Genomic DNA, 10,544 nt, shown 5'->3' with positions numbered 1-10,544 from the left:
TCCTCTCTCACTCAAAACAGCCTCTGCCCTGAAGGCCATGGGGCACCTTTGCAGCAGCCTCAGCCTTGAAGAGGAAAATTTACTCAATACCTAACTGCCTGTCCCTTTCTCCCTCTAGCAGCAGTTCCAGCATTCGGGAATTTCTCCATTTTTGCTTTCCTGTATCTACTCCTCTTACTGTCATCCCTGGACTTACTGGGATGGGGGTACAGGGTTAAGCTGCATTTCTGAGCCCAACCCTGTGGGTCCTGCTGTGCAGATGTGTCCATGGGAGTAAAGTCTCCTCATAATCTTTGGGATCAGGGGAAAATAAAGGACCTAATTCTCTCTTCAGGACACCTTCATTTTAGGACACTCAACTCTTGCTCTGAGGGGCTCGTGCTGGGCTGCAGGTTTCTCTCCAGGTGGGCAGAGCTTTCCCAGGACATCTCTGTGTTATCCAGCAGCCCCAGGGGAGGAAACACCTCAGTGCTAAGGCCATGGAAATGCTGCTGGGCATCTGCACACAGGCAGCTGCAATGAGCCCTCTGTGTCCCTGGCTGGGAGGGGAGAGCTGAGATCCTCCTCAGGTGTGATGAGAGGGGCTGAGGGCTTTGGAGAGCTGTGCTTGGAGACTGGATTCCTCTAGTCCCAGCAGTGTCCAGTTTCTTGTCTGGGGAAAATCTGTCTATCATCATCCAGCTCAAAGTGATGCCAACACAGAGCAGAGGAAACCAGGGTTGATGGACAGAACAACTCTCCTCACTCTGAACTGCAGGACAGACCCTTGGCCTCTCAGGACCCAGAAGTTTTCACTGGGAGTGCAGCAGAAATGCCAAGAATTTCAGCCTTAAAACCACTCCTTGTGTGGTGGTACAACTAGAACTAGTCTGAACAAAAATAATCCCCAGAGGTCTGCCCTGCAGTCAGGTGAATTGTTTGCAAACATGCTGAAAACCTCTTTGGAAACATGACTGAATGTAATCTCAGATCACATGTGTTCCGATTTATCTGTGGTTGTCTGGCAGGACAGACTCCTCCAGAGATCACAGCAGAGCCCCTGCTCCATGGGGCACCCTCAGCCAACACCAACCTGAGCTCACCGGACGGACTGGCCGAAGGTCTTGGTTAAAAGGGAGAGGCAGTTGCTGAGAGATACAGAGTAGATTTTATCTCAGAGAAGTCTACCCTAACTTTTCAATGTATTTTCCTCCATGGACAGTGCCCAATGACCAGTGGAAGCAAATTTTCAATGACAGCTCCATCACCGAATTTCTCCTCCTGGCATTTGCAGACAGACGGGAGCTGCAGCTCTTGCACTTCTGGCTCTTCCTGGGCATCTACCTGGCTGCCCTCCTGGGAAACGGCCTCATCATCACAGCCATCACCTGTGACCACCACCTCCACACCCCCATGTACTTCTTCCTCCTCAACCTCTCCCTCATTGACCTGGGCTCCATCTCCACCACTCTCCCCAAAGCCATGGCCAATTCACCCTCTGGGACACCAGGGACATCTCCTACTTGGGATGCGCTGCACAGCTCTTTTTCTTTCTCTTCTTGATAACTGCAGAGTTTTCTCTTCTCACCATCATGGCCTATGACCGCTACGTTGCCATCTGCCAACCCCTGCACTACGGGACCCTCCTGGACAGCAGAGCTTGTGTCCACATGGCAGCAGCTGCCTGGGGCACTGGATTTCTCTATTCTCTCCTGCACACTCCCAACACATTTTCCCTACCACTCTGCCAAGGCAATTCCATAAACCAGTTCTTCTGTGAAATCCCCCAGATTCTTAAGCTTTCTTGCTCAGATTCCTACCTCAGGGAAGCTGGGCTCCTTGTGGTTAGTGCCTGTTTAGGATTTGGGTGTTTTGTTTTCATTCTTTTTTCCTATGTGCAGATTTTCAGGGCCGTGCTGAGGATCCCCTCTGAGCAGGGAAGGCACAAAGCCTTTTCCACGTGCCTCCCTCACCTGGCCGTGGTCTCCCTGTTTGTCAGCACTGGCATCTTTGCCTACCTGAAAGCCCCCCTCCATCTCCTCCCCATCCCTGGACCTGGTGGTGTCATTTCTGTACTCGGTGGTGCCTCCAGCAGTGAACCCCCTCATCTACAGCATGAGGAACCAGGAGATCAAGGATGCCCTGAGGAAATGATAACAGAATGATTTTGTGAAAAAATAAAGTACCTGTCTTCTGTAAACCACTCATATTTTAAATCATTACATCCCAGTGCATAATCTGTAGCTTTTGTTGTTTTTTGTTGGGGTTGGGTGGGCTTTTTTGCTTTCTTTAATTTACATGGTGTTCTCTACAAAGAATTGTCATTATTTGACCTTTTTCTAATAATGCAACTATCAAGCTTTTGTGTGACCTAGAGACTGTGTAAATTAGGACCTGTGCTTCCTTTCTGTTTAAACAAGATAAAGGATGCTGCAGCAACATGTTTCTCTGAGATCATTCCTCCAAGGCCATCTCCCGACCTGCTGGGTTAGTGCCTGTGTGCAGAGTTGGATGGGAAAAGCACCACGGCACAGTAGTGCTTCCAAAAAACACAACCACTTGGTCTTTCCAGTGCTGCTCATTTTCCACTTCCACTTTCTGCTCCTGAGCCCTTGTATTGGTCTAAGATCTGAGTGGTTTTGTGCCTTGGTCACTGTCCCATGGTGTGGCAGTCCTTTGACCGCAGGTAGGGACAGGCAGTGGGTACATCCGTGACAGAGCTGGCCTTCATAACAGCGTTTCCATCAGACAAGGGGATCTCCTCAGGGCAGTGCAGGAAGGCTCAGGTCTTCTTCCAGAGTTGCTCTCAAGACCATGCCCAGGAAATTGTCTGGGAGAGAAACCACCAGTGAAGTGTGGAAGTGTGTGCATGTGTAGGGTGGGGGCTCACAGCAGTGTCCTTGTACAGCCAGGCTCCTGTGAGAGACCTGAAGGACCAGGAAAGCATGGGCTGGGCTGTGCCCGTGTGTGCTGGACACCCCGGGGAAGCAGCCCCAGGGCAATTGCCACAGACCAGACAATAACAACCACCATTTCCAGCATGGACCTCTTACCTCAGATCAGATAGGTTTTTCATACTTCCACAGAAGGACAACAAAGGACTAGGTCAGAAGTCCGTGTTTGCATTGTACAGACAAAGCATAAACCTGCACATCATGTGTGAGCGGTGAGATGAACCAGAGTGAGCACAAAATCCACCAGCTATTCCTGGGGTTGCCATGAAGGTCTGTGGCACAGACCATCTCTTGGGGTCCCTTCACGTAGAGACTGACATCCCCGAGGAAACCCCCTGAATGCAGCACTGGGAGGTTCTTCCCTGAACCGCGGTCCCTGTGTCCATTCTCATGCCTTGGGGCATCTCCCACGGGTGCAGAACAGGGCAAGCACCGCAGGGATGAGGTGCCTCCCAGACTCTGGGGGTGGCAGCAGGAGTTCAGAGAGACACTATGGCTCCTGCAGTGCACTGCCTCTGTGTGTGCAAGGGAAGGACTCGTGTCTCTGAACAGCCCTGTGTGTAAGAGGAGTGCCCGAGGCCAGCTCAGCTGTGGGCACCTGACAGAGCCCTGACACTTCTGTGTGTGACTGCAGGAACAACCCCACCTTCCCAGTGAGAATCATCTCGGCCTCCTTGGACAGGCTAATTGCAAAAGCCTCTATCTGCTTCATCACCCTTCCTTGGCTGTCTGGCCCTGCCTTCAAATGCACAGAATGAAAGAAGCTGCCCTGGGGAGCATCTCACCTGCACACTCAGAAGGGGTTCTGCAAGCATGAGTGACACTGCCTTTCAGAAGAAGGCATTTATCACCTTTCAGAAGGCACAGAGCACATCTAGGGAGTGTGAATGCACTCAGAGGCACACATGCCTTCATCTTTCACCTCTCCCAACTTCCTTTACAATTGATTGAAGCAACTAACAAAGAAGCAAACGTTCTTCCTTGTAGGTACCACCTCTGCTCACAACAGTGTCAGTGCTGGTTTTGGCACCTTTTGCACGTGCTGAGTGTTTCCCACTGGTGGCCACATCCTAAGGACAGTACCGGGCTGTGTGCCACCTACTTCTCTTTGCAAGATTCCCAAACTGGCAGGTCTGTTCTGAGAAGGCAGCTGCACCCTGGCTAGGGGTATTGATGTCATCTGCAGTCATCATGTCATTCTTGTCCCTGATACAGCGCTGTGGCCTCCTTAGATAGTTTGACAAAATTTTTTTTCTACACTATCCTCATGCCCCTGATCAATACCCTCATTTACAGACTGTGAACCAGAGATATTCTGGGGGATACAAACAACACTAAGAAAAATTCTCAGGCAAGCTGTGAGCTGCAGAGACACCCCGTCAGAGTTGTGGGCTGCAGGCAGAAATCCTTTCTGGTTCTCTGATGAACAGGACCAGAGGAGAAGGGCAAGCATGTGCTCTGTCCTGGGCATTTCTGTGGAAATGTGTGATATTTAGAAGGTTTTTGGTGTGGGAAGGGACAAAGAGGTGTTGGTGGAGCTGGACAGTGTTATCATGGACCTTTCTCAAACATCTCTGAAAACCCAGAGCAATTGGGGAAGTTCCCTGGTCCTCAGAAATTACAAACATCACACTTCTCTTCGAGAAGTACAAGAAAGAAGTTTGTGAGAATTACAATGGCCACCTTCACCTCAGCCCCTGGGAAGGGGGAAGGTGGTGGGACAAGTCCTCCTACAGGCCATTGAAAGAAAAGAAAAAGATTATTGAAGGTGTACGGGAGGGGAATGTAGGCAATGTTGTGTGCCTGGAATTTAACAGGGCCTTAGACATGGTCTCCCATGGTCTCCTTACAGCCAGATTGGTGCTATCTGGGCTGAAGAAGTCGATGATGAAATGGGTGGGAGTTTAGCTGGACGATCAGTCCCAGATGTCATCGGTGATACAGAATCTTCCTGAGAACCAGTCACTAGCGACCTCCCTCAGTGACCAGCACTTGGGCCAACACTGTTGAACATCTTTATTATCTCCTTGTATGACAGGATGGAGCTCACCTTCATGTCCTTTGTGGATGATGGCAAGCTGGGGGAGCCTTTCAGCTACCTCATTTAGTTCACCCTGCCTTGAGAGGGAGAATCAGACAAGACAGTGTTCAGGTCTCTTCCAGCAGGACTTCTATGACACATGGGATCTTTCTCATTGAAGTTAAAATAGATGGAGGAAGGAGAGATCACAGAGAGGCACAAGTAGAATAAATAATGTGCCTGTATAAACACGGTAGCTCTTCTGAGCAATATTTCTCCATTTCAACTATAGGTAAGAAAATCTATTGTGATAAGTGTCTGCATAAAACTATTTCCACAGAGCAAGAGAGCATAATCAGTTTGATAGGACATACACCTGGTGCTGTTAATAAAAGACTAGGTAAACTAGAATGAAACTTCCTTAAAAACCTCACAATGCTGGAAATGAAGACTTTCTCATCTATTATATCGAGTTCTTTTATGCTGAATTAGAAGTTTTTTCCAAAATATACATTCAGGACACGATTCTGCTATCCACACAGAGGTGGCCACTGCCCTGGTGTAACTGGAGCACCCGTGTGTCCCAGGACATATGGGGTCCCTTCTGGAGCAGGAGCTGGCAGAGAGGCAGAGTACCTGCGGGGTGGTGGAGGGCATCGCCTGCCTCCAGCACTGCTGGGGTGGCTGAGCAGGGGCCTCTGCAGCACAGCAGCACATGGTGTCCCCTCGGGTGCTGGCTGCCAGGTCACTTCTGCCTGGCATTAAAATGTTGCCCAATTAACATTCACTCGTGGGGCACCTTGAGAAACTCTGGGATTTGGCAGTAGAAACCTCGTGAAGTTTTACAAGTCGAAGTGGCCAGTCACTTACTGGGGAGAGAATAACCCAACACAGGAGGGCAGGCTGGGACTTGACCAGCCCAGGACTGACTGTCGTGAGAAGATCCAGGGTGTTATAAGGGATGCCATGTGAGCCAGCGGGGCATGATCAGCATGAATAAGGCCAAGTGCAAACAGGGCAGAGTTAGGAGGAGCGTGGCCACCCAGAGAAGGGGATTATCATCCCCGTTCACACAGTACTGGTGTGGCCACATCTGGACTAGTGTGTCTGGGGTGGGGCTCTCTGTTCTGGAGGAATGGATGGGAAATGGAGAAGCTTCAAACGAGATCTCTGAGGATGGAGTTTGGGGTCTGTGGGGTGGCTGAGGGACCTGGGCTTCCTCAGTCTGGTGAAATGGAGGCTCAGGGCACTGTAGCAGTAGCCTGTGAATGCTTGAAGGGCACTTTCAGTGATGATGGAGCTTTTCTTGATAGAGGGAAGAGAAGAAAACAAAATGCATCTTGGAAAGTTCAGACTGGATGTGAGAAAAGGAAATCTCACTGAAAGGGTGGCATTATTGTGTAAAACATCAATCAGTGAAGGTTGCGATCAGTCCGTGGCATTATTTGTCGGGGAACAGCCAGCGATGGTGGAGATACATCAATGAAAGTACAGAAATGATGGGGTGACAGCTAGGTGGGAAAGCAAGATGGGTGCCAAGAGCCTGAAGGGAAAAACATACATGAAGGGGACAGCAGAAGAAAACCTGCAGTAGAAGTGGCCAAGAGCTCATAAAGAGCTGAAAGGCCACAAAAAACCCAAGCTCTTTGTCCCTTTGGCTATGGCAGATGCCTCTCTCACTGAAGCCTGCCAGGATAAATGTTATTTTCTAACTCTGAACATTGTTTCCTCCTTGTCTCCTCTTGGGGAAGCTGGGAGGTGTTGTGCAGTTTCCCTACACGTGGCATTGCTCACCCTCACACCCCACTGCCCCCAGGAAGAGCCCTGACCCACACGTGAGGGACAGGACCTGCCTTCGCAGGGCCTGGGGGTCAGGGATTGTCCTTTCTGCTTCATAAAAAAAACCAAGGGGTTTTGCAGCCTTACAGCCACCTGCACAGTGCCTTTGCCTACCTGTAACCACAGCCCCCAATTATCTGTTCTAACGAGTCCATAGAGAGGCTTTGTCAGTAATGGCCCTCAGTGGGGCCAATCAATATTTCAAGGTACTTTGGGTTTTCTTCTGACTTTGACTTCTTGAGTATTTTGCTCAGTCTCCTCTCAGTATCTGACGCTCATGGACTCAGGGCCAAACAAACCATGGGGCTCATTAAAATACAGAATGTACTAACAAGCCATGCATTTTCCTCTTATTTTCTTGAAGTCTTCATGATTTGTACAGCTAATTGAATTAATTTTGGAATGTAGTTAAAGAGGAACATTTCCAAATATATCTAATAAAAATGAATCTTCATTATAAAGAGCATATTATATTAATTTCACTTTAGAGAAGAGGTGATAACAACATTCTGTGTCTGATATTGATGCACAGTGCCTCCTTGGGAGGTCTGGACAGTCCCTTGGGGTCCAACACAGAATGGACAACCTTCCTCCTCATTTCCCAGTCTCAACATTTTTCACATTGGTTCCCTGGGACTTGCATCACTTCTCCTTACATCAGCCTTCTCCACTGATCTCTGCAGCTGGATCTTACAGGTCCTTTGCACCACCTCCCACTGCTGTCCTTAGAGAACTGGCTGCCCACAGGCACAGAAGGGTTTCTGTTCCTTGGAAACAAAGAAATCTAAAGTATGATAAACTTTCATCAGCAATAAAGACTGATCCAGATGCATATGTTAAATACAAGATATCACTAATGAGGTTGCCTTACGCAAGGGCTACTGTCAGGAGAAATACCTTAGGTAGGTAAATACACAAAGATAGGTATAAACACAATTAAATTGTTGACTAAGGAGACAATGAGGCTGTTGACAGTTTTTACTCCCTAAAGTTCAAAAGAGCAACATAGGTGAGAGTTATCTGAAGGTACAAACAATAATGAAAGAAAAAGCTGGAGAATAATGGAAATGTCCGTTGCCTCCTCAGTCTGCATCTGAAAAGGTGACGTGAGAAATGTTCATTGTATCCTGGACAGGTGCAAATTCATGAAAGATTAGAGAAATTGAGTATGTGGTAAACCAGGCAGGATAGTGGCAATGAAGTTAGACTGGAATATGGATATTTCTTTGGCATATGCCTTTTAAGAGGCCATGGGATTGGTAGAGGGTTCTTGTGGGAGAGGACAAGCCAATGTTGCAGCCATCTTGGAAAGAGCCCACAGGGGCCACCCAGGGAACCACAGGCTGTACAAGCTGTCTTTGGTGAGGAGTGTGCCGTCAGTTAGAGTCCTCTTGGGTGACGTTCCTGGGCACCTAAAAGAGAAGAAAATGTCCAAATTCAGTTGGCAGGGACTTTCCAAGGGTAAATCATGCCCGCCAACCTGATTGCCTGCAGGATGAAGTAACTGTTTTTGTGCGTGACATAAGAACAGTGGGTGTCAGGTACCTCCAATGCTGCAAGACATTGGCCATGATCTCCCTCAATATTCTCATACCCACGTTAGGCCATTACAGTCTGGGTGGGTCGGCAGACAGGGAGGTGAAACACCAGTTGGAGGCTCAGGCTCAGAGAGCTGTGGTGAAGGGGTCATACCCTACCTGGAGGCCAGTGGGATATACTGGGGCATTGTGGGGAAGCACAGGGAGGTCCCCTGGGATCTGTGCAATTTAACAACTCTATCCATGACCCAGAGGAGGCAATTCTGACAGTGTTTGTCAAATGACACCAAAATTGAGAGGACCATTCCTGTGCTCTAGGGATGCCATTCCAATGAAACCTGGCAGATGAGAGGACTGTCCTGTCAGGAACTTCACAGGACAGAAGAAGGAAAATGTCCAGGTCTTGCCCCTGGGAGAGACTGACACCCTGCAGTGACAGGAGAAGGGGACTGTCTGGCTGGGGAGCAGCTCTGCAGACAAGTACTTGGTCATGCTGGGGGTCACGAAGCAAAACATGATCCAGCAGCGATCAGCACAATCCAGCATGACCTGGTTTCAAAGGCAGCCAGCAGTGTCCCGGAGTGTTTAAAGAGGAACCCTGCCAGAAGAGTGAGGGGAGTGATTTACCAAACACTCATCACTCGTTTGAACACCTATACACTGTCGTATCAATTTTAGGGCCCCCAGTGCAGGTGTGTTTCGTCTGGCTGGGATGGGGTTAACTTCATTGTTGCAGCCATTATGGTGGCTTGTTTTGCGTTTGAGATTAAACCACTGTTGAGAACACAGCAGTGTTTTGGTTATTGTGGAACAACGGTTGTGCAGCATCAGGGTCTTCTTTATTTCTTACTCTTCCTCCTCCCAGCAAGTAGCTGGGGATGGGCAAGTATTTGGGGGTTAGATGGGACACAGCCAGGACAGCTGACCCCAACTGACCAAAGAGATATTCATCGAATCACAGTATAACAGACCAGACCAGGTTGGAAGTGACCTCAAAAGATCTTCTGGTCCAAAGTTTTGTGGGAAAGGGAGCCTACATGAAACTATCCAGCACCCTGTCCAATTGTTTCTTGAAAACCTGCAGTGGTTGGGATGGTGGGGACTCCACCATATCCCTTGGGGAGTTCCTTCCAGTGAATGACTGTCCTTAGCCCTTTGGACTATCTCCAGTCTGCCTGCGGATTTCTTTCATTGTGGGGACCAGAACTGGACACAGCACTCCAGCTGTAGCCTGACAAAGCCTGAGCAGAGTGGGATGATCATGTCCCTGTGCCTGCTCGTAACGCCCCTGTGGATGCAGCCCAGGAGCCTATTTGCTGTTGTTGCTGCAGCGGGGCACTGCCGGAGCCTCTTCAGCTTGCTGTCCACCAGGAACCCCCAGGTCCCTCTCAGCAAGGCTGCTCCCCAGCCACACACCTCCTGGCCTCTACTGGGCTCTTTGGTTGCTCTGACTCAGGTGCAGGACTTTTGACTTGTCTTTGTCTCGTGGTTCATACTGTTCTTGCTGGCCCATTCGTCCAGCCTGTGCAGGTCTCTCTGTAAGATGACTGTCCCTTCTGGCATGTCCACCTCACCACCCAGCTTAACGTCATTAGTAAAACTTGGTGAGGGTGATTTCAACCCCACCATCCAGATCATTTATGAAGATGTTGAACAGCATGGGACCTGGTACCAATTCCTGGGGGGATCCAATGTGCTAAAGGCTTCCAGCCTAAGTAAAAGCATTGATCACCACCCTCTGAGTGCAGCCTCTGAGCCAATTTCCTACCCATCTCCCACACCAACACTTCAATCTCTGTCTTGCCACTTTGTCCAGGAGAAGGATGTAGGAAACAGTGTTGAATGCTTTGCTGAAGTCCAGGACAACAACATCCACTGGTCTCCCCATGGCAACAGAAGATGTTATTTCTTTAAGAAGATGATGATATTACATTGACATGATTTGCACTTGAGCAATCTATGCTGGGTTTTCCCAATCACCTCCTTCATTTGGTTTGTGATAGTTGAAAGGTTCTTTGGATCAATCCCCAACACAGTTTTCGTTGCCCCTTCTCCCAAGTCCATGATGTTTTGGAGGCTCCCCCAGCATCTGACCCCTGCCCAGACCCAACTGTGTCCCATGCTGGTCTTTACAGACAGCCCTGCTCCAGGGTCTGCCGGGGTTTGGACCAGGAGAGAGGCCGGGCAGGGCTGGCCGGTCCCCCCATACAGGCA

General features: G+C 49.3%; 1 pseudogene; it reads left to right on the top strand.

Annotated features, from left to right (window-relative positions):
• Positions 1 to 1,179: 1,179 nt before the first annotated feature.
• LOC122153063 lies at positions 1,180 to 2,133 on the top strand (annotated as a pseudogene).
• The last annotated feature ends 8,411 nt before the right edge of the window (positions 2,134 to 10,544 follow it).

This window comes from Tyto alba, unplaced genomic scaffold (genome assembly GCF_018691265.1).
Source record: "Tyto alba isolate M040663 unplaced genomic scaffold, T.alba_DEE_v4.0 Super-Scaffold_15, whole genome shotgun sequence".
Classification (NCBI taxonomy): domain Eukaryota; kingdom Metazoa; phylum Chordata; class Aves; order Strigiformes; family Tytonidae; genus Tyto; species Tyto alba.
The sequence above is the reverse complement of the archived record's forward strand: the minus strand, read 5'-3'. Positions and strand labels throughout refer to the sequence as shown.